Source organism: Melozone crissalis, unplaced genomic scaffold, assembly GCF_028551555.1.
Source record: "Melozone crissalis strain CALT ecotype California unplaced genomic scaffold, PUWL_Pcris_2 ptg000002l_1, whole genome shotgun sequence".
Classification (NCBI taxonomy): domain Eukaryota; kingdom Metazoa; phylum Chordata; class Aves; order Passeriformes; family Passerellidae; genus Melozone; species Melozone crissalis.
In genome coordinates this window covers 27,989,412-28,014,688 of record NW_026535780.1, presented here as the reverse complement: position 1 = coordinate 28,014,688, position 25,277 = coordinate 27,989,412, and the positions used below count along the sequence as shown (strand labels likewise).

At 43.0% G+C, this 25,277-nt stretch overlaps 1 protein-coding gene across 1 annotated transcript in view; it reads right to left on the bottom strand.

Annotated features, from left to right (window-relative positions):
- ZNF704 (zinc finger protein 704) overlaps positions 1 to 18,390 on the bottom strand; it is an 85,907-nt gene extending 67,517 nt beyond the window's left edge. Inside the window, exon 1 of the mRNA XM_054275443.1 lies at positions 18,215 to 18,390. The gene's annotated coding sequence lies outside the window, so the exon portion shown is untranslated. The remainder of the gene's footprint in view (positions 1 to 18,214) is intronic.
- Between the last annotated feature and the right edge of the window lie 6,887 nt (positions 18,391 to 25,277).

Genomic DNA, 25,277 nt, shown 5'->3' with positions numbered 1-25,277 from the left:
ACAGAAAATAATTTGGTGTGATCCAACTCATCTGCCAGAAGGCAAAGGGGAGCAAGTGATGGCAGCAGGATCTCTGTGAGGAGCCATCACAGGGCAGGGACACACACCCAGGAGCAATGCCAGGTTGTCTCTCTGCCAGCACTTCCCAGATCTTCTGGTCTGCCACTTTCCACAACCAAAGACTTCCCAAGCAAACAGGTGCCTTAGCAAATACACTCCCACTCTGGAATACAATATGCTGGTGTTTATAAAGCAAACTATTCCAGGGTTGCAGGGAAGACCCTGAAAACTCATCAGAACCAAGCCACTCCACCCTCCCAGCAAGTAAAACAAAGCACAGGACCTAGATTTTCCTGTGAAATCCATTCCTTGCACAGCTACACTTCCATAGTTTCACAGAGGCACACCTATCTGTGAGGTGACCCCTCCAACCAACCCAAGCAACCAAGCAAAATATGGCCCAACAAAATGGAAGCTTCTCCTGCCTCCAGCAGAGGTACTTCCACACCACATGCACTTGCTCAGAGAAATCCAGGTGCCTTCTAGAGCTGCCAAATTGGATTTTAAAAGATTTGTATATTATTGCTGATCTTCACATTGGAGATATCCAAGCTGTATTGTCCTCAGATAGTAACAGCACTAATAAACTGAAATTTCTATGTCAACTCTTCCAACTAATTCCTCCTTTTCATCGTCCAAAAAATTAATCAATGTATTTGTGTATATATTAATGTAGTAAAATATATTCCTTTCTCCAGAGATCTCTGTAGATTTCAAACCTTGGCAGTTACAAGAATGGTGCAAACAATTTTAAGTTCACAGGAAAGATACTTGCCACAGTAATTTTGCTGTATTCTGTAAAGTGTATCACATCATTAATGCATAACTATTTAGGACTGATGATTTAATTGTTTCTAGTGCTTCCACTGAGAGGCTTCAAGAACAAAACAAGAGTTATTATTCTATGAATGTAAACAGTAGAAAGAATTAGACACTTTACACTTCTTCATACACAAACAGATGACACATTACCAAGAAAATCTGCCTGGAAGACAAAACAGTCAGCATGTGATCACACAGAATTAGGAGAAGACATAAAAACAACACAAATTGAATTCTGATTTAATGATTTTTAAAAAAAACCTTAGATTTACAATTAGCCTTTTTCTGAGTGCCTGAGAATCACTGAAATGCTGAGTTGCATTCAATTTTCAATAAAACTGACTTATAAGTAATGCACTGAAGTAACAAAAAAGCCTGAAAACACCCAAGTTCCAATATCCTGCCCCTAGAAATTATGTAACACCAAACAAGGGTTTACATAAGATTTGATTTCCATCCCCTCCACTGCTGCATGGTTTTCTCTTGCCTGACCACAGCTCCCTTCCTCCCTGGCCAGGATTTCCACCCCACCTGCGGCAGAGGAGGGTTCTGCGCGGGGCAGGAGCAGCTCCCCTGCTGGGCATGGCAGAGGTGCCACAGGTACTGGGCAGCACCAGCAGCTGCCTCCTCACCCTCCACAACCCCTAGTGTGGGCTGAGAGCATGGGGAGGGACAGCCTCCCTCATTTCCTACTCTCCAATGCCTGACTGAACTCAGTTTTCATCAGGATGGTTTTAATTAATCTTTTGATGGACTAAGTGCATGACTGTACCAAAGGAAAAAAAGTATTTTTGTCTTCTATTTATTAAATTTTAGGATTTTACTCAGTTTCAGCAAATATAATGTGCCATACATTGCTGAGTTTTCTTTACAGACCTAAGTAGTGACAACAGAAGGTTGCAGGCTCAGACTACAGCTGTAATATAAAGCCAAAACCAAAAATAGCAGAATACTTTAACTGTGATACCAGATAATCTATTCTTATATATCAAATTTATCCACATCCAGTTCAAACACATTTCATACGTCAATATGCCACAATTAACAGTCAGTCCCATGCATGCATATGGAACTGAGGAAAGACAAAAATCACAGAGCAAATGTTCAGGTTACAGAAGCAGCTCAGGTTCTTCAGCCAATGGCCAGGAAAAGCAGAAGACCAAATCCAATGCTTAGACTGATTCTCTTCCTCACCTTCAGTTTTCAACAGATGCTTGGAAATACTAACTTCTTTCTAAACTTTCCCTTGAGAGTGACTGCATGTAAAGAACCTTTTCTGCTTTAGAAGTAGGTGATCATGAAAGAAAGCCAAGAGTTTTCCTGAGTGGGCTTTCTCCAGTAGCTTTCTCCTACTCCACATGCAGTTTTTCTATTTTATTTCATCCATGTCTCTGAAAGCCATTTCCACTTGAGACACCTGCCCTGTCTGGAGGTGTATGGTGTCTTTTGCTGGAAATCCAACCACCTACACAAGCAGCCATTGATGTGAGGAGTGCTGAGGACCACGGTCATCCGAATGATGAGACTCCTCACTTCCTGGCAAACACTGATTAATGACAGGACACCTCTGACCTCAAGCTCTGCTTCACCAGCACTCATAGTTCAGAGATAACACAGATAATTTCCAATATATCTTTCCAGATAGTTAACTGTTCTGTCATATTTTATCAATAACTTTATTTTTTTTCATAGATCCTTAATATTCTTTTACCCACTTGAGTCTCTTTACCCATCTGAGGATGATCCCTCAAGTCTAGAATGTTTCAGCAAAAATTCTGTGGAAGATCTAGTCAAACCTATCTAGGCCCGTCTCACAGAAAGTGAGAACCTAAGACTTTGACACCATTTTATTTCGGCTAACTTCCAATACTTCACATTTCTCCATCCTTTGCTGTCTCAAATCCCATTATTCCCAAATGGTTCAACTTTTCTTGTCCTCCAAATTTGCCATCTTATTGCCTCCAGTATCAACTACTGGTAAAATTTCTGTCCTTTTCATGCACTTGATGAATTATCACTCATACAAGCCACTTGATAATAGGCTGTTTTTCTATGCAATTCACTGTGTATTTTCACCCTTAAGCCATTAGCAACCTTCAGCTTACTTTCAACAGAGTTCTTTACAACCTGGCCTCAGGCAACCACATCACTTGGAAGTTCAGTCACAGAAACAGGAGCTATAACCCCCCTGTAAATTAAACAAACTAGTTTTGTTTCTCTCTGCAGTTACCTCCACCTGCCTTTGTCAATTTGCCCCCCACCATCACTGCTGGGCAAGGGAAACTTTTGTTACTGTGATCCTTGGAAACAACCATATTAGCCAAGCCTTCCCCACTGGAGTTCAAGCATGGGGCAGGGGCAGAGCTGAGGTATGATGTGGCATCACTCCTTCGGTAATCATCCTGCAAAAACTGAAAACCATTTCGTGCTTTGGTTTCTAAGTAAAAACTTTATTAAGAAAGCCTTTCAATTTCTGTTTCAAGTTGTCAAGACAATCATATATATTTAGATTGAGGGTTTTACTTTTAAGTTAAGAGTTTTACTTTAAAGCTTGATTCATTATTATTAAACGACAAAGTTTAATAATCCATGTGACAGCTAAATTATTAGCACAGTTACTATTTTCAGCAGTATATTAATAATTTTTCATTGCAAAACCTATTTTAACCTGCCTATAGAAAGTTTTATGTGGTGGTATTTTGTCATAACCAAACTGCTGGTCCTGAACTCCACATCAAGGCCGTGTGTTGCAATGTAAGTCCTGTCCAAAATGAGCATGCTTAACACTGACACAAAGTGAGGGATTTAGAGAAGTATTTCACTATTCCTTACAAATGTTGAGCAGGCAGCAATTTTTCAGTAGTTTAGGCCTTAACTTATGTGCAGTCAATTTTTGCCCTCCCCAAGAGCACATCCTTGTAAGACGCTGACATTGCAGTTAAACCTCAGTCTCCTCCAATTTCAGTAAAATTTCAGCTTGCATTTTACCTTGAACAGCAAAAAATTATTGATCAAAAAGACAACTCAGGCACTGAATTGCCTATTTAAAGGATCAGCAAACACTAGAATAAGTAGACCTATCACATTTATATGAAAACACAGAGACTCAGACTTGACAGATTATTATGTCACTCCTTGAGTATAACCTGACTGGACTTTATCATCTTCCCTTGCTTATGGTACACTGCTGCTTCAAAACTGGGGTTATTTATTTACAAATAGCTCACTAGCATTTAACAGGCATTAAGATGTCTGTGTTTCCTATACAATGGAAGGTACTGAATTCCCAAGAATATTAGCATTGTGACCCAACTGTATGGAAATATATCTTCAAATGTGAAAACTGACTCCTACCCATATTCTTTCAAATTTCCTATTTTTTTGGTGCAGAACCTGTGGATTCAGGTGGGCACAGCAGGAACAGAAACATAATTTTTAACAGGCTTTGTAACAGACTACACAGACAGATGGAAATACAACAAACCATTGAAAGAATTGCCACACCACATACCATGCCTACTCTGCTGACAGTTTTATAAACATCTCAAGGGCTGATTTCCACATGGCAGCTGCCCAGCCCAAGAGAGCACTGCCTCCCACCCCTGTGACTCGATGAAGCACCTTCCATGAAGCTACACCAATTTACATGAGATGAAGAAGATCCTATCACTGCATCTGCCTGCCAAGAACAGGCCTGCAACCACAACCTGGCAGAGAGAGGCTTGCAGCTCCCTGCCAGGCAGCACAGCAGTGAGAGCCCAGCAGGCTCCCTTAACCTTCTGGGGGGCACTGGCTAACTTCTGTTTCTCCTCATAATGTCTGCTGGGATCTGGAAGGACTAAGACACATGAGAAAGCTTAGCATGTCCCTTCCACACACACTTTGAATCCTAGAGGACTGTGTAAAGTAAATAATCTTCCAACTGTGGCCTATTTTGTGCCACTATGTTTTGTTCATACAGATAACAAAGCTAATTTTACAACAAAAGCAAAGAAGTACTTCTAAAATACAATAAAACTATTTTACAAGGCAAGTATCTGTAGAAAAGCTGACTGCATCCAAAGCTCCCTATAAACAAATACACTAGCAGAAATACATTTTGGGGATGTAGCTCAGAATAATCTCACCATTTCTTAATAATCCTGAACCGTTGTCATGTGTCCATTTTTGTACAAACTTCTTTTTCTCCCTCAACCCATAAAGCTTTATTTCCTTTGCCTCACCTACCACCACCCTAACTGAATTCAACTCCAGTATCACTTCATTCCAAAAAGAACAAGATCCCTCACAAGCCACACTGGGCTGTTTTCCAGAGTGGGGGAGGCAGGGTGGAGGGGTGGTGGTATGTGTGTGGGGGTGTAACATGCTAATTAATAAACACATATCAAAAAACCCCACCCCACCAGCAATCACCCAAGTCACTGATCCAATTCTGGCTATTTGCATTGTCAACAGATAAATAATTTTAACAGTGAGTCCTAGGCCTATGCACAATACTGACACTACATAGCTGATAAAGAAGACACAGTTTTGAATGTAGATTTTTGATTTCCATCGGATTTATGATGTAATCAGCTGATCTAATTCCATCAAAAAACTCTTTAGATTAAACACCAATTAAAAAAACACCAGATTAGACAGATTAGCTATGAGATGGCTTAGCATCAGCCAACCTGCTGTATAACTCTGCTGCTTTTCATAAACAGTTTTTTGATTCTGGCTTTGTGACCACCTCTTTCCATTTTCTGAAATAGATGTAATCATCCTAAGTATTTAGGACTGCTCATAAACCTCCCAGCTGATAAGAAAACAAAAGTTCCAGGTTTTTTTTTAATTAAACAAGGCTTTAGCAACATTTTTGATCCATTACAGAACAAATAGGCAGCTCAATGGGGAAGTGAAAGAAGGAATCAATATATTTCAGCCTAGCATGTTAATGGGAAACAAGAATGAGATGTGTGTATGTAACATGACATACATTTAAAACGTTCAGCCAAAACAAGAGCTCAATAACTGCAAGGCCCTTTTCAGGCCAGCCTGAACAGCCAGGCAATGCTCTAGGGACAGGGATAAGCCACTTTTCTCAACAAGAAAGAAATCAGGAATAAAGATCACAACAAAACAAGCAAAAATGAGAAACACCAAACTTGCTACCAAAATTAAATGCAAGTAAAAATATTTAAATTAAATCCCTAGAAGGACAAAGATTTTGGTTCACTCATATTGCTTCATACAATATTTCCAGTTCAGGTTCCTGTAACAGAGGGGGGTTTTTACGTTAAAAAGCTCTAATTTTTGACATTCAAAAACAGGAAAGAATGCATCAAATTTCCATTTTGCCAGAAATCTCTATTCATACTGGAACACAAAGAGATAAGACAGATTCACGTAATGATGCTTGGAAATAATCTGCCCTGAATTTCAATGTATTATTACATTTTCGAGTATACTTTGCATTTAATTACTCGCTTCACCAGCAGTTGCTCATTACATATAAATCATGTAGATCTAATCACTCTAAGCATTTATAAACTGTTGGTCTCTAACAATATAGAACTTAATGCATCTTAAGGTCACTGTTAGTGTTCTTTACAATATATAGTACACATTAATATATAATAATGTACTATTCATCTTCAATCAGGCTAGGACAAAATCCCTATCTTCATTTGACCAAACACAGAAAATCATCCATAGAAATGTATTTTCTTGAAGCATGTTAAGTTGCATGGATTCACAACAGAGAGTTATGCAGCAGGAACTGGAGTCAGCAAGAAGTTTCTACCCTCCCGTATCCTCACGTGTATGTCAGCACTTACCCGGCTAAACATAACTCATCTGCAAAACCCACAAATCCCAGCACCAGTTTCAGGTGTTTCTGAGTTATAGAGAATCTACCCAGATGAACGACAGAAACTTTCACTCCCACACTTGAAATCCAGTACCCAGCCAGGCGCTTGTTGTACCCCAAATAAAACCACCAACAATTTCAGACGTCTGAAATACTGCACTAACTGGCACAGGAAGCACAAATGTTATTAAAACTGGACAGAAAGGTCTCACTAAGATTACAAGGGGAGACAGCAAGGAACATAGGGAATTCATGGTCCTTCCCATACACCATTTTCAGGTCTGAACAAAAACAATTCAGAGATATTTGTGCCTTTTCCTCTCCACCTCATCAACAAATGACTGAAGATGTGGAAGTGTGGAAGCTTTCTTCTCCATCCCATATGCAGGCATAATAAGTTCCTCACAGAAAAGTACAGGACATAACTTCCAACATTATCAGGCACCAATCAGTAACTGTTACTAAAATTTACTACTAATTACTGAAAGTATGCATCTTCAAAATTTGCTTGCAATGTTTAAGTCTCAAAGAAATAACTGTGTTCTGTGTCCTGGCTGTGCTGTGCACACAGGAGTGTGACCTGCAGTGACCACCCTGCAAACCCAAGTACCTGGCTTCCAACTGGACATTGGCCCCAGGCTTGGCGTCAGTGGCAGGATCTCAGCAGAGCTATTTCAGCCCTGTTTTCCTTTTCCTAAATAAAACAAGGGCCTGAGAAACACACTACCTCTAAACATCTAAAAATATACACAGTACCTTGGAAAACTTTAAGCAGGAGGAAAGTGGAGGGTCATAGTTGCAAAAAACAAGTTAATTTTTTATTTAGGAATTCTGTTGCTTCAATCTTTGCCAAGCAGGCTCACCACTGAGTGCTTGGTACTCTACCACACTTTCAGCAGGACTTGCAGGCCACGAATGGGCAGTCATAATTGCCTTCCCAATTACTGGTTGCACAGAAAGTGAATTTAAAATTAACTAAACCAATTATCACATTTTTTTTTCTCACAAGGACCTACGTGCCTGGCCCTGCAAGTGGGAAGGAAGGGTTCCTGCCAGGAACCAGGTTTCCCTCACCTCTCCTGCTGTGAAAGCAGAGTAAGCAATGCTCAATGCCACCAGAGCAACCTGTGGCCACACAGAGAACAGATGAGGGCCTGGAAATGTGTGCCCTGGGCTGGTCAAGAAAAACAGGAAAAAAGAGGAGGATACACTTGGGTCTTGCTGGTCACCTCTGGGGAAGCTTATAAAACCCTGTAATAGGAGAAAAAAAACCAAGCATGCTAATGTGGGGTAGCAGGGAAGTTCAGATAAACCCTTTCTGTTCTTATTTCTGTTGCATTACTAGATGTACTTACAAGCTGCAAGTAGTGAGCAACATCAAAGCAGGTGTTCCCACTGCACCAGCTGAAGTTCTGAAGCCTCATGTCAGGGTATTTTTTATAGTATGCCAACGAGTATCTATGAAATGGTGATTTTACTTATAAGAGATGCAAAAAGGGTCTTAGAACTCAGTGGTAAAGTACCTACTGTCTTTCCTGCTCCTGGTTTTTCTGTCTAGATTAAAAAGTTGTACACAACAGCCTATGTAGTTTAATACAACCATGTGTATGGACTGTCCTACTCATATATCAATATGGCCTTTACTAGCTGAATTTCATGTGCAAATAAAATATCTTTTAACAATTTCAAGACCATTGCTGAAGATGTACAAGACACTCCACTTGTTTCTCTCTTCCTCTGCTGGTGGGATCAATAAGGATGGCAGCAGCTCAAAGAAGTACTACATACTTCTATAATCTCATTCATGATCAATTAAGTAAGAGCTCACAAAAATCAAACTGAACTGGCAGTGGGGAACTCCCCACCCTTAGCAGAAGGTTTTGGAAATGCTGCCTGCCTCACTGCTCCTCAGCAAAAAAACCCTTGATTAGTGCATCTGCCTTTGAAAGCCCTCCTCCTCTTGACTGGACAGTAGGATATTTTTAGTGAAAACTAGGTTTGCTTTATTTTCAAGATCTCTTGCAATTAAGATACAGAGGTGTGAGATTTCTGAGGTCAAAAGTTACTGTCTGGCTTTGAAAGCAGCCAGCTGAGATGAGATACTGCAGATCTTAGATCACTTAAAAGGGTATGGAAGTGCAATCCATTTGCCTTTACATCCTGGAACTTTGCTCTTTTTTATTTGTTTGTTTAAATTATAGCATGTCAGTGAAATAAAACCAAGGGAGTTCACAGATGTATGCAACTGTTTTAACTTCTGAATGAAGTAAGTGCTGTGAATGAAAGGGCCAACGCTGATCCCGATGCTGAAAGCCTCGAGGAGATATTACAAGACAAAAGCAGAAGTCCTGATCTCCTCTAACAGATCTTGAGCCTGGAAGTAGAAAGCACCATCCCTCAGCAGAGTAGAACAAGCAAGAAGCACTGCTCCAGTAGAAGATTCTCCCAAGTCCGGGTTCAGCTCAAGACAAAATCATGTAGCAGTTTTTCTGTTCAGATTAGGAGAGGTGCCAAAAAAATGAGTTTATATTTGTGTCTGACTACACAATATACAGTATCACAGAGTTACAACTCATTATCCCTGGAAGCAACAGAATAACATCAGTAAAAACATGCAGAGGCGAAAGGCCACCTTCTCCAGCTGCTCCAGAAAGCAGCCCTCCACCAAACCACTACAGAGATACAATAATGTCTCATGGGAGAAAAGCCTTCACTAAGAACCTGAAGGACCATCAGGCCCAAAGTAAAGCACAGTCCAAATGCCACATGGCTTCTGTCTTCTAAAGGATGAAGGCTTGCTCCATTTGTAACCTTCCCTTTCCTCCCTATGCCTGTCCTAGCTGTGATATCCCATCTTTTCCCCTGCACTACCAAGATGCTTGGCAAGCTCTTCCTTGATCCACTATAACTGAAGGACACCACAGAGCCTGCAGACACTGCTGCACGTGTTTTCCACTGTTTCAGTAACCAACAAAAGCACACAATGAATTCTGGCACAACCACAAGGCTGCCTGAGTAACTGGCAGCTGGAGGAAAGGAATACTTTACCCTTTTTGGAACCGATGAAACAAACTCCACAAACTCCAGTTTGTGGCACAAAGTGCACTATGTTACCCATGTTGCTGCTCCAGCAGATGGACCTACCAGCATGGAGAAAGAAACACCTGCAAGACCAAGCACTTCTCTCCTGCTCTGAAAAAGTAGGGACAACTGTCTCAAACAGTGTTGGTCGCACAAATTGAAGCAAAATATCACTGTAAATCCTTAGCAACCACCAAGTCACCCTTATTCATTTCACTGCTTCTTCTGTACAGCTCTGTAAACCAGATGTGAAAGGCTGTCCATGGCCTGATGGATCACCACTGACCTGGACCTAAAGGCAGCAAGGGCTGCATTACAGTGTTCTTTTTAAAGTATGTTAAAGTAGAAAAATCTGATATTTTCCTCTGGAGGTACTCACATGCCTCATCACTGCATTATAGAAAGAAAACTTGTTGAGAAATATGAGGTAAAAAGCATTTTGGATCCAATAAGAGTTTTTTTATACCATTTTAAAGAGATATGCATACATACATAATAGATCAGGCTGGCTCAAATGCTTATCTTGCCAGCTTTACTAAGTCCAGTTTATAGAAGGTGATTGTACAATTTGCACTCTATGTCAGTATGATGTAGGCATCAGTCACCTTATCTGCTGAAGCACAAAATAAAATTTAAGTAACCATCCAATCCTGACTGCTTGTTTTAACAGCACTACATATCTAAAGTTCAAATAATCTTTTATCCACCATGTAAAAAAATGCATGAAAGATGGTAAAACACTGAGCTATATAATTTCATACATCAGTGTCTGATCACTGAGGCATTTTACCTTCCCTCCGAGTCTGTGTGTAGTGATCACAACAGTCTTTTACAATTATTAGGACCACTATGAAATGGTTTTAGTCTACTAGTAGATTTACACTCGTGTTCAATTAATTGGGCTGAAATCCTAAATCTGCTTAAACTAGCAGGACTTTTCCATCAACTTCAGCTGGGTCAGGATTTTATGGAAATTAAATTCTGTATGTTTTGGAAAACACAGATAAAAAGATCTGTATTTTTACTCGAAGTCCAAGCAACAGAAGTTGTTCAGTTTCCTGTCTTCATTAGTTTTGTTGTCAAACAACAAATACCACCCACACATGTACTTTTTAATACAATACGACAAATGTCACTGCAATAATCATTTGAGATTGGAAAGTTTGGCAAGGTGCCAGAGCAGTGAAAGTGATCCTATCACAGATTGTTCAGCAGCAGCAGCGGTAACATTAAATTCCTGTGGCTCTGCTCAGCAACATGCTACAGTGAAAAACATGAACACAAATTCATTAAATTAAAGCTGATTCCCAGAGGAGCTAATGAACGTTCTTTTCATTTACCTTTTATTTCCTGTTCAATTTTTGTAAAGAAATAAAAACACTTGAGTTTCTCTTTTGACCTATTGTCCTTCTTTAGTCTTTGGGCAGGCCTTAAGCTGCAGTATTAGTCAAGCTGCTCACTATTTTTAGAAATAAGCAATTCAATAAATCACTTGAAAGTATTATAAAGCCAATGTGGACTCATTCTGAGGGAATTAAAAAAAAAAAAAAAAGAAGCATCATTGCTCAATCCACACAGTACTTACACAACAGACATCAGCAAGGACCAGCATGCTCCTGGCTGGCCAAGCAGCCAAACCCTCATCTTCGAGGCACCAATTTATCCCACAGTCTAGTAAGAGCTCTCCAGTGCTCTTGTAACACTGGAATTTCTAATCTAGCAGCTGGAAAAACAGAGTAGGACTTGAGGGTTCAAAGCTGATTTACAGGATTTTTAGACTTCTCTGTAACCTTGGGTCTGAAGAAAGCTTGGAAGAGCACAGGATCAACAAAGGCACAGATGGTCTGTGCATCTGCACTTGTCACAAGACACATTACAAATGTTAATTACCAGCCAACGAAAAGCACTTTCTCAATACTTAGTTTTAAGATGAAAAAAAATGTCACTTCCATCTCCAAGGAAGAACCAGGGAACTACAGGCTGGCTGGTCATCCTCAGCTTGATCCCTGGGAAGGGATCACAAGACAGGGAGGAGTGGCTGATACACCTGACAGTCATGCTGCCACCCAGAGAAACCCTGACAGGTTAGAGAAATGAGCCAACAGGAACCTCAAGAACCCAACCAGGGGAACTGTGAAGTCCTGGACCCGGGGAGGGACAATCCTGGGGAGGCACAATCCCAGGCACTAGTTTGTGCTGGAGGCCACCCAGTTGGAAAACAACTTTGTAGAAAAGGTCCTGGGCTCCCAGTGGGCACGAAGTTGAACATCAGCCGGCAGTGAGTCCTTGTGGCACAAAGCTGAACGATGCCCTGCACTGCATTAGACAAAGTACTGACAGCAGATGGAGGGAGGTGATCCTGCCCCCTCCACTAAGGCACCAGAGAGGCCACGCCTGGAATCACAGGTTCAGTTCTGGGATCCCAAATACAGGAAGGACATGGACACACCAAAGAATGTGCAGCAAAAGGCCACCAGAATGATTTCATCATGGAGAAGAAAAGGCTTTGGAGAAACCTCATTGCAGCCTTCCAGTACTTCCAGGTACAAAGGAAAGAGAGGGACTTTTTATATGGGCAGATAGTGACAGGACAAAAAGCAATGGTTTTAAAATGAAAAGAGGGCATGTTTAGAGTAGCTGTTAGGAAGAAATTCTTTACTCAGGGGGCGGTGAAGCACTGGAACAGGTGCCCAGAGAAGTGAGGAATGCCCCAGCCCTGAAGTGTTCAAGGCCAGGTTGGATGGAGCTCTGAGCAGCCTGGTCTAGTCAGTGAGTGACATCCCTGCCCATGGCAAGAGGCTTGGAACTAAAGGATCTTTAAGGTGCTTTCCATTCCAAACTGGTCTGTGATTAACAGACTGGATTATCTCCTGTGAGGAGAGGTGGGACTCTCCAGCCAGGAGAAGAGAGGGCTTAGGGGAATCTTAAAAATGTCTAGAAACACCTGAATGGAGGGAACAGAGAGCCAGGCTCTTCTCAGTGGTGCCCAGTGCCAGGACCAGAGGTGATGGTCACACACTGAAGTACTGGAGGTTCCCTCTGAAATCAGGAAACACTTCTTCATTGTGAGGGTGACCCAGCAATGGCACAGGTTGTCAAAACAGGCTGTGGAGTCTCCCTCCTTGAAGATATTCAAAACCATCTGGACATGGTCCTGGGAATCAGCTCTACATGACCCCACTGGAGCTGGGGGGTTCAGCCAGGTGATCTCCAAGGGTCCCTTCCCAACTCAAACATTCTGTGACAGAGACTGAGCAGCACATCTCTGTCCACTGGTACATACTGAATACCTGAAGGCTGTCAACTGATCACTCCCAACTGACCTCATTTAGACCAAAAAGTATATAGCAGATAAAGACCAGAACTGTTAGTGGCTTCACTTTTATGTAGTTACAGTTTTCTAATCCTACTCCTTTTAAAGGCAAAGTGGTTTTGTTTGGTTTGTGTCCAAACAACAACAACAAAATTACATTAAAAAACCCCAGCAAATTAGTCCCATTCATTCTTTATTAGGGGAGAGTGGACAAAAAATACTATCTTATTTTCTCACCTCCCCCATCTCTGCCTCCAGTAATTCATATTAGGTATAAACTTTTTAAACTTTTTTAAAAGGAAGAAAAGAAAAAAAATCCCAAGTCTAGCCATGAATTTTCCACACCAACTTCACTAGACAGGTTTTCACTCAAGAACAAGAAGCAGCCAAATGAAGTTTGAAATTTAAAAATTAATTAACTTTCTCTACTTACAAAAATATAGCTAAGCTGCTGGTGTTTATCTGCCTCTCTCATCTCACCCTTTAGTTGTTCCTCACAGTCCATCAGTGTCCATTCATATCTTGTGTTACTCTTTGTAGAATTGGACAGATCAGGATCATGCTTGTTTGTACATAGCCTAGCCTAACAGGCTCCAAGTTCAGGACATGAGTTCTGGTGTTCTAATAACTAGCAGTACTTATAAAAATAACACTATCATTATTAGTCTGAAAGGGAACATTTTATTTTTTTTTAAAGTTCCTAATGTATCTTGCAAGGTCTATCCTCCACTAAGCAAATCTGGTATTTGAAGCTTGTATTTTGCAAATTGCCTCTGAAAATACATTTACACACACACATGAAAGCTAAATTAAATAACACCTCCTAATCAAGCAGAAAACCCCACTTTTTTGTCCACAATGAGTATATAGCCCATTCAAATAGCAAAGCTGAAAGTCTGATTTAAAGGACAGCAATGAATTCACACTGGCTTTAGAAAGAAGGAGGAAAAGAGAAGAGGGTGAATTCAACACAGTTGAACAACACATAACTAAAAGGCAACTGATTTCTTCCACACAAGCTCTAAAGATGTGCATCCCATATATCTTCTGCATCCCATATATCACACAGATGTCTTTATCTTTAAAAAACAAACAAACAAAAAAAAAGGTGAAAAAATCAACCCAAAACACAACAAACCAAAAAAACTGTGTCCAAAAGTATAATTTTTCACTAACTCCTACCAATGTGTGCCATCTCCACTCTGAAACCTCTGGATTAGACTTGTACATGTCCCTTACTTTGTACCTGTCACAAATTTCACTTCACAAGGTGGGTGAAACTTTACCCACTGTTAAAGTGTAAGCATGAAGTTAAAGTCTTGCTTACACTGCTTGGGCTTTTGTATTCCCCTACCATCACTGCACAGCTCTCTGGGCCTTTAGTTTTCAGACTCTTCATAAGACCATTTTCCATCATTTGGGGACCTATGTATTTGCAGGACCAAATCCACTTGTGGGAAATTCATCCTTCTGAACAACAAAGAGGTGCTCACAAACAAGCCACTATGTGGAACAGGTAGTTCCATGGGTAAGGAGGGTTAGGAATGTCCTGTGTCCATACTCTCAGCCTGGGAACAGAAACTGGGCTGGAAATAAACTGACAACTCCACTGAGCTGAACAGAAGAAAGCACCAACCCCTGTACTATTCATAACAGCAGAGAAAACATTGCAACATGCTGGCATGTTATCACAAGCCCATGTTCACTACTAGCCCACATTCTCAATCATAGCACCCTGATGGTTTACAGACAAATTAGCATAATTCTGCTACTTGCAGTGGGGTTTTCTTCCAAGTATTGATAAAGTCAGCATTGGAGACTGCTGATGGACCCTACTTCAAAACTCCCTTCCCCATCATCAAACTCAACAGTTTCCACAGACTACATCAACCCCAGCCTGGTACAACCGTGGCTGTGCTATCTGAACTAGGCTGCATACTAAAGATGAATTAAACAGGACTGCAAAATAACCCATGCTTCAAGACAAAGTACTAGCAATTACACTATTTATACTTTTTCATCTCATTTTAAATGGCTGAAAACCCAAATGCAGCCAAAGCAAATACGGGCTGCACAAAAAGGGTTTCATGTGCAAAATGAGTCTGCATAATCAGCACCTTGGTGTAATTCGTTTCCATACAGAGATTAATGAACTAGTTCTGACTAAGTAAGAAGACACAGCACTTCCCAACAAGGCTTTACAGGCTCTCCAAGACTCTCTGGCTATTCTGCCATGACCCACCAGCAACACGCAGCATACTGGTGCCTCTTCCAGCACGGTAGCACAGCAGGGGAGAAGAGAAAACAAAAATGTGTTCTCCTCCTGGACTGCTACACAGCTACAGCAACATGCAGACACAATTTTTGTATCTTACCCATGGCCACCAGTCTTCTCTTTTTTGTCATATATGTTCTGTCTTCCCACAACTTCAGAAAATGGAGAAATAATATTTATCTTTATAAAGTACTTCATCCTCTCTATTCCCTTGCTTAAGAGTGAGGGTCAAAACTAGACTACCAAAGGCACAGCCACAGAGTGGACTCCTTTCTGGAGCAGAGAATATGTCTCTAAGACCTGATAGTGCCAGTACTTTGCTGATTTTGACTAGTGGACCAAATTCTCAGGCACCTGTTAATGATATTAATTCCACTGCTGACCCTATGATGCTTTCATCTATGTATCACAGGCAGTCCACAGAAGTGACTGTCACAAGCCCCTGAAATCTGTAGCTTTGAAGTGCCATTCCACCCAAGGGCACAGACATCAAGTGTGCATGTGAATACACACCAGAACACCGTGTGATGCTTCTTAACTGCACTATCCAGACAGCACACACTGCAAAACCCAGATCACTTTGCTTTCAAGTCCAAATAAATTCTGAAGCTCTTTAGGATGTCTCTTGTTATGAAGGTATTGGTCAATGCAACAATCTATGCCATCTCTCAGGAGGGGACACCCCTTCAGTAACTTTGCTCCCAGTCCCCAATACAGAAGTCTGTGTCTGGGAGTCAGATGCTGCTGGCTCCATGTCACCTCTCCATTTGGAAGGAATTCCAGCTGACAAACCACAACCAGACTGCACCAGTTCTATTACCCTCCCAGTGCCTTGCAATTGGACCTCAGTAATCAATTTATGCCTGATTCTCTCATTAACAGAAACACAACCTGCTTGGAAAACCCACCTTCTGACACACTCAGGGCCACACAGCCAGAGCTACTTTTGGGAAGCACTTTTACATTCAGTCACTTCAGGCTTAAAACACTCACAAATACAATGCCAAGGGCAGAGAAGTTTAATCTGTTGCTTTAAAATTACTTGGAAGAACCCTCCCATTAAGCTTCGAGAACTCCCACACTCACAGTCTCTAAAGAAATACACAAAAATCAAAGGTAATTTATTTACAATGTTAAATTTTAAGCCCTCCCAGTTTATAACACTCAAAAGTACAAACAGAGAAAGCAGAAACCGAGGCAATGACAGTTAGAAACATTCCTCCAGAGGGTAAATATGTGCACCTGGTTATCAACGGTGACTTGACAGTTTATTATGTACAGTAAGTGTAGCCCAACAGGCATTACTACACTAATCTCTGAAGTAGGTTTACTATTCAAGGAAGTAAATACATGCAAGCACAATATTTCGGTGTGTACACATACTCCTAGGTGTAAGGCAGAAATACCAGCAACCTCTAACAGTCCTGCTACTGGAAAGCACGTTGAGGGTTGACAAAGAGGACAGTACCCTCCCATGTTATATGCAGATCATACCTACGTAATCCTGTTATATTTCAGTTCATTGTGCTCCACTTGAGAATTTCACTCTTTTTTCCTATTAGGTACACTGAGGAAGCTCCTCTAAGCCTCCTCTACCACTTAAGACCTTCATTACTAAGGGGAGAATGATGGGACCAGCAGGCCATCATGGTGCTCTTCATCCTAAGGCCACTCAAGTGTCAAGGGCTGGTTCTGTAGCAGAAAAGCTGTTTCAGCCTGTCAGGCCTCAGTACCATGGATGGTCTGACCCAGACACCATAACCACAACTCATGGTATTTGACAGACTCAGTGAAGAGCTACAGTCTCTCTGATTCTCTCAGTGCTGTAACAAAACTGCTCTGAAGTAATATGGGAATAACGTGCATTTCTGCTGCTATTTTCCTTTCTGTACTGTTTGTTTTGGATTTGTTTCCTTCTTCTTCTCATCTGTGGATACAGGAAAGACCCCGGTGGTAATACAGCACTCCTAACTATCCAACCCTGAACTCTTATTAAGTAAGAATTATTACCTAGATTGGAAAAAATAAAAATCAATTAAAAGGGGTACCCTTTAAACTTTCATATACATTATTTTCCATAACCAGCGCACATCTATCACACGAATCCTCTGTACTACTACTATACATAGACTTAATCCTACTACCCTGGTTATCCCAAGGAAAAAATAATTACAGAAAATGCCTCATAATAAAATCATTAAGCCTAAATCTGCGGGATCTCAGCCAGTGGGTGTGTTCATCAGGTTGTTCCAAACCGCACCGATTTCAGCGCACTGCCCGCGCACGCTTCGATGGGATTTGAATCGGGCCTCTGCACAGAAGGGCTGCATTCCCAAACTTTCCACAGGTCTCCCACCCAGGCCTCCTGGCCACGGCCACCCGCGCTCGCAGGATCCCTGTCGGGCCCCGCAGCTCGCCCGCCCCGCAGGCACAGTTCTGCGAACACCTCTGCGCACACGGCCGGGCTGAACATCCTTCAGCAACCCCGGGCAGCCGCACGCCTCACCCGGCCAAGTCTGCACTCCCAGCGCTCAAACTCCTTCAGACCCCGCTGGCTCCCCACGCCCCCCGCCCGCTTTTAGCCGGCCGCCCCCGCCGCCCGCTTCGCCTGGGACATGCGGAGGGCCGGCCGGCCCGCCCGGCGCCGGAGTCCCCCGCAGCCTCCCGGTGCCAGCCCGCTCCCAGCCCCGCCGCCGGCCCCAGGCCGCCCCCGGCGCTCGCCGGCCCGGCACGGCCCGGCCCGCCTCACCGGCCCCGCTCCCCGGCCCGGGCCCCTCGACCGCCCCCGCCCCCGCTCCCTCCCGGGACGCACCTTAAGGCTCCCCCGGAGGGGGCCCTTGCCGTGGCCGGCCAGTGCCGGGGGGGCGCTCCCCAGGCCGCCCTCCTCCTCCTCCTCTTCCTCCTCCACCTCAACCACCACGTCCTCGTCTTCGTCCTCCTCCTCCAGCGCCGCAGCGGAGCCCTCCCGCCGGGGCGGCCTCCAGGCGCTCTCGGGCTTGGGGGGCCGGACCGCGTCCACCTGCGGCGCCGCCGCGCTCAGCCGCCGGCTGCCCATGCTGGAGCGCTTGGCCAAGCGCCGCGCCTGCATGGTGCCTCCGCCCGGCCGGCCCGGCCCGGCCGCCTCCCGGCGCGCTCAGCCCCGGCCGCGGGCAGCGGCCCCGCCGAGGTGCCCAAGGGGCGGCGGCGGCGCTCACCGGGGGGCGGCGGTGGGTGTGTGCGGCGGGCGCGCCGCGGCCATGGGGGCCCGCGACCGCGGCCAGGCGGGCCCGCAGCCGGCGTGGCCGCCCCGCCGCTCGCCCACCTGCTCCCGGCGCCCTCCTTCTCCGCCGGCTCTCCGCCCGGCCCGGCCCGGCCCGGCCCGGCTGTCGGGCGCTGCGCGCGGTCCCCTCCCGCTCGCCCTTCCTCGCCGCCGCCGGTCCCCGGCGCCAAAACCCGGACTGGATTCCCTCCGGCCGCGGCTCCGCCAGGCGCGGGGCGCTGGGGCCGCGCTGCCTTCGCCGGGCGCCGCGCACGGGCTGGGCTGCCGGGCAGGCCGGCCCCCGCCGCCCACCGCCTCGGGCCGGGAGCGCCCTGCCGGGGGAGCGGCGCGCCGGGCCGGCACCAACCCGGGCTCTGCTCGCACGGCCGGAGCGCCAGGGCCGCCCGACTGGACATTGCGGGGCTGCAGCGTGTCCGGGGAAGGGCAACAAAGCTGGAGAAGGGTCTGGAGCACAAGTCCTGTGAGGAGTGGCTGGGGGAGCTGGAGTTGTTTAGCCTGGAGAAAAGGAGGCTCAGGAGGGTCCTTGGTGTTCTCTACAAGTCCCTGAAAGGAGGTTGTAGCCAGGTAGAGGGTGGCTTTTTCCCTCTGATAAGCAGGGACAGGACGAGAGGATAAAGTCTTAAGCTACCGCAGGGGAGGTTTGGGTTGGACATCAGAAGGAATTCCTCCATAGAAAGGGTTTTTAGACATGGGACTGAGGTGCCCAAGGAAGCTGATGAAGGGAATTGCCGTCCCTGGAGGTGCTTAAGGAAAAACTGAAGGTGGCATTTGACACTATAATTTAGTTGACACGGTGGTGTTCAGTCATATGTCGGATTTTCCAACCTCATGGATTCTGTGACAACCTCCACCTGCAGGACAGGCTGTTAGATTTCTTGGGCCTCAGTAAAATAAAATTCTTTCACTTCTCCCCCCTGAAAAATCTAAATGAAGGGGAAATGGAATTTTTTGAAGGAAAAAATAAAAACCCAAAAAGAAGTAATTGGGTTTTTTCAAGATCAATAATTGAAGCAGTGGTGTCTATACCCTGTCGAGAAGAAAATTATCTGGGACAGTCAGGGAAGTAATTTCTGGTTTAAATTATGTGCTTAAAGCTTTAAAATACCTCCCTGAAAAGCTTTTTTAAAAAAATTAAAATAGTTTCTAACCAGTCTGAAGTTACTGTGGCCAGCATTTAAATTTGCTACAGGCTTCTATGCTATTCATTAATGCCTCCTGAGATTGAATTATACTTAAGGTTGTCACATGCCTTTCCTAAACTCTTCCTCTCTAAGTCTTAAGTCTGCATTTACATGTTATTTTTGAGCCATATGTATATTCTTTTCCATCTACAAGTGAATTACAGTCATTCCCTTCTCAGTGTTGAGTACTTTTCTCCCTGCACATTCTGTTCTAGAGACCTGCCAACAGGCCAAATGTACACATATTGTCAGCATGGGGCCAAGCTTCACCCTAGGTTAATTCATCCCTTTCAAAAAGTAATGGTATTTTTTATTCTGGAATATAGCACACAGCATTTTTAGGCAAGAAATCATACATAATAAAGTACCCATTCTTAAAGAAATACTGAAGTTACTTTTCATGTCAAACTCTGTAAGTTGTTTGAATTCTCTCAACCCAACCCACAAACCACAAATGTTTGCATTCATTATTTCAAGGTTCCCACAGATCTGGGTCAAGATCTGCAAGAAAATTGCTGGCAAATTCTGGCATATCAGGGCTTCCAGCAGTATTACCCTACCCCTCCAAAAGTGTCTTTTCCAGACATTTTGCCTGTGCTTTGGCCAGCTGCGTTGCAATGTCCACTCAGCCCACCTCAGCAGAACAGCAGCCAAAACTCCTGGTACATGCTGCCACAAGATGTTCTGTCTTTTTTCCTGCCACTTCATGTGTACTTAGCTTCTTGACACCTGGCTGAGTGGATCAGTCATAGTTTTTTGAAGCTGATGTTGCATGAAGGAGAGGGAAAGGAAAAAAAAAAAAAGATAAATGCTTTTCTGGTTTTATTCCCGTGATGAATGTTCAGATTTAGAGCTTATATTTGACATAATTAAGTTATGCTTAGGTTGTATCTTAAACATGAATTTTAACATGAACTTCATCATGAATTTCAATGATAGTCATAGTTCCTTTTATGCCTAGGTTTTACCTTAAACATTAATTTTAACATGAATTTCAATGATAGTCATAGTTCTTTATACCTTAAAGGCATGGAAATGTAATCGTTCCAATACCTCCTAGTCTTACAATGATTTGAAATGTTTTGTATAGTTTGAATACCACCTGAATCTAATTGTGATCTTTCCTAGTGGCCTGTGTTCACAGTTATCTGAATTATAATTGTGTTACTAAGGGTCCCATTCCTATCTGCCACATACTGGGGTATGTACTAAGAGACTTCCTTCACTTTTTCAACGTCCTGTATGTTTTAATTGCAGCAAAGCAAGAAACAAATTTAGAAACCATATGCAGCAAGTGTGTTATCACTGAATTGGATTATATGTGCTAGCATGAACACCACAAATAACAGAATGGAAACCAAAGGATCTCTTGCAGGAAACAGTGGTGATAAAGGATAGCTAGGCTTGTACAGGCACATCTGTTAACTCTCATGACAGCTCACACTCCAGCCTCTCTTTGAACTCCCTATTCAGCCTTTTTTGCCAGGTTTGTTCTGGGATTTGCTGTAAGGTACAGCAAACTTGACACGTCTTGCCCCGAGGTTAAGTGGGTGAATATAAAAGCAGAGCTTGTTAACCAATTATAAGGCTTTTAGTTGTCAGCTCAACAACTGTTTCAAAATTACTTAGCTGGGTTCTCTCGTTTGGGAGCATGGTGGCAGGAGGCAGAGAGACTTAGGCAGGTACACACAGAACATCCCAGGCCTGCCTGCCTGCCTGCCTGCAGGGGGATGCTCCATGCCCCAAAATGCTGCCTCTTCTCCACAGCACTCTACCAGATCATGGCCCATTAGATCTCAAAGCAGAGCAGGACAGCATGTGAGCCCTACAAGAGTTGGCATGGGTGACAGAGGAAAAGTGTAACCAAATTTGGAGGGAGAGATGCCAAAATAGTTTTGGGATCCAGAGGGAATGAGAATCCAGAGTTCACTAGGCTGGTGGCCAGGTCAGTCCCAGGAAGGGGTTTAAAGAAGATGGACTTTCCATTAGTAATCTGAGCTGCTAATGTTTTTTATTCCCGTTGGGTTATCAAATGCAATGAGAAGCCGGTGTTGACAACTCTACAACAGATTGGTTAAAGATTTCTAGCACTTCTCGGGTGAGCCAGATTGGAGCTGCAGTAGGAATAACTTCTCTCCCAATATTTGATACAAACAAAAGATAGAAATGACTGTTTGCTCCACTTCTTCCAGTCTGCCTGACTTTGCAGTATGAATGGAGCTGAAGCTGAACCCTTGCTGTCCTTCCAGAGCTTCCCAGGGGAGCTAAATTATGGAGTAAGTCAGGGAGTCCTAGACACAGTCTTCTTCTATATCTTTACATTCACAAACAGTTAAGAGTCAAACACAGGTCATAATGCACTATCACACATCAACATTTTTTGCCCAGGACTCAGTCTTAGCACTCTTGGGGTGATCTGCTGAACAATTCTGGCCCATAGCCATGGCCTGATATCAAGTAAATTCTTGTGATACATGGGGTAATATGGTATCACTTAGCTCAACAGAGATATCTCACGATTGTACCACAGCATAATATGCCTCTAATGCAAGTACAGGCTCTGGCTGGAATAAGAGCTGTTTGCATGTCAATGATTTCCAAGCTTATTAAAAGTTAATGTGCACATCCACACTCCCTTTGTGCACACAGCTCTCCAACACAGCAGAAATGTTTCAGATGCTTCTTTGCCTCTAACCTTAACAATCAGTTCATACTTCCAAAAATGAAATTTCTCTCTAAAGACATATGAGACTATTTGAATGATAAGTACATGTAAGCATATATATCTCCCTCTACTTCTTCTAGAGCAAGTGAAGCTGAATTACACTGACAGCTTTTCAGTTCATCTTGAATAATTATTGTCTAACTTCTTTTAGTATACCCACTCGGCAGCCCTTTGCACTAGGCACAGAAAAAAAAATAAATCTGCCTTTCCCTAGCACTGCCCTAACTACTCTGTGCTGATTAGCATCAGGTGGAGTAGTCTTCTATTTTTCGCAAACATTTCATTTAGTCCATTGTTCAGTTAAGTATTCCTCGAATTTTTAATATAATTATTTACTGATCAGTTTGACATTTTGTTCTATTCAGCAGCTGCTACTGTGATCATGACTGCAGGCAAAGCTTGCCTGACATCACATCAAGGGAACAAGTTCCTTTTACTTCAAAAAGCAGAGATTTTTCTGTAATGCTGAAGAAGGCACTACTCTGTAACCTCCCTGCTCGCTGGTCTCAGAACTGCTTCCACCAGGGACCATCACATCACTCAGCAATGCAGCTTCCAATAGGGATGAGCACTGGCCACAGCAAACAAACACTAGTACTGGTGTGCTTCTGTTTGCCTCGTAGGAGCAGGTGGCTACATCACAGCAGGCATTTTATTGGACCACCCTGAATCCTGCCTCAGCTAGCTCTCCTTTTTTTTTTTACTTTTACTCTCTTTTTTCCCATGCCTTCAATGAAAGAATACATTTTTTGTTATTTTCTTTAATATCTGAATATTTTTCCTCTTGTCCATGAATGCCAGCTTTTTGTCACTAGAGGCAAGATCTCTCCTGCGCCTGCCTCCTCCTAGATTGATGCTATGCTTCAGTTCTTGCCATTAAAAAGTCTAGCAGCAATACAAAACAAAGAAACCCTCCATTTACTGCACATTTAATCACATTTTTTTCAAATATAACCTAATCAACAAGTTGTTAACTTTTCACTTTTTAGTGTACAACAAATGTATTTGTTTGAGCTCTGGTATTCAAACCAGCATGTGCATTAACTGTGTGTGTGTTCCACTCTCCTCATAATCCCAGGCATTTGAGCCCCTGCCAACTTCTTTATTCGGGGACCTGCCTTCTCCACACTCCCTTTGTAAACTTTGCATTTGTTTTGCTTTCTAGTGATCATTGAAGTTCTCACTCCAGCTGGGAGGACAGCCAGGCACCTTCAAGAACAAGGGAATGATTGACAATATTAGGCAGAAAATTGTCTACCAGATGCTGCTCAAAAGGAGAGGTGGCAACCTTCCGACCCCCTTCTCAGTACGGGAAATCATCGCTTGTGTGACACGCCTCTGCCCCACTTGTCAGCTGAGCCGGGAGCACGGGGTCACTGCTGCGTCTGGCTGTTGTGCAGAAAAATGCCACCCTGCAGACAAGGCTGTGCCTTCTGCCTGAAGGAGGTCCCAGTGCCAGCCATGTGTTGGAATGAAGTGGAAAAATTCACCAGACATTACACATTACTTTTCAGTTACCACCCTGAAATACTGACTAAATCTGAATAACCTTACTGGTGCAGAAACAAAAGGAACTCCACTCCAGATAGTCCATCCTTGGACTGTCACAGCATAAACACCAACCGGACCTGCACGGCTTTTAAAAACCTCTCCTCAGAGGTCTTCCTGTTGCCATTAGTACTTTAACAAGATTTGCATGTTTATGTCTCTTAAAAGGTTTTGTTCCTCCCCTGAAAAAAGAGGTCAGCTCACTGGAGTTTCATGCTAGTGCTAATACAGTGACTATGGTTCCCCTTTTTACAAATTAACTAGACTGAGAAAAACAAAGAGATGAACTTGAAAAAGGTAAGACTAACATTTTCCTACTTAATTAGCTCACTGAACATGAAAAAGAAAGCAAGCAAAGAGAGGAAACACTTTTTCTGAACAAAAGCAGTGGAGGACCAAAAAACCCAAAGAGTCTACATTGAGAGCAGACACACAGGACACATAGGCCTCTGAGCACAAGACAGAAATAACCATAAATATGTAGTTGGGGTTTTCTTACACTCAGACACACATGCACACACAAAGTTATTTGAGGGAGTTTCTATGTTGTTTGTGCTTATTCATGTGGGGTAACAGCAATGTGTGTGAATAACAATCCTTGAAATGACACCAGAATTAAAGGAAGGATATAGGAAATGAAAGATGATAATTGAAATGTTATTTTAAGCAAATGTATTCATTAATTGTCTTAATTCAGGTGGAACTTCCCCTGCAAATTAGCATGTCAACTTCCTCTTTCTTAGTGAAGTGTCAAGGAACTCAGATTGATTCTGAAAGTCAAAGCTGAATTTGCAGAGGTAGCAATTACGAAGAAAATAACTAGCTTTTCCTTTCAAAATGAACAAATTAGATCAGGAACTCAGAAAAACATAAATATTACAGGACATATAAAACTTCTTTCAGACTCACTCTTTACATGGAAACTCCTTTATAAATCTTGTGGAAACAAGAAAAAAAGAAGACTACATAACTCCAAGTCAACACCAGCAATAAAAATATTTACACCAATAAATTAAGCAATGGGTACAATTTTATTTTTATCATAAGATAGTATCATTTTATTTGCATAAATTCTTTATTTTTGAGATTAATACTTTCCTTTGGAAAAAGGTACTCCACATTTTTTTACTTGCATACCACACTGACAAGGCTCCAAGTAAAC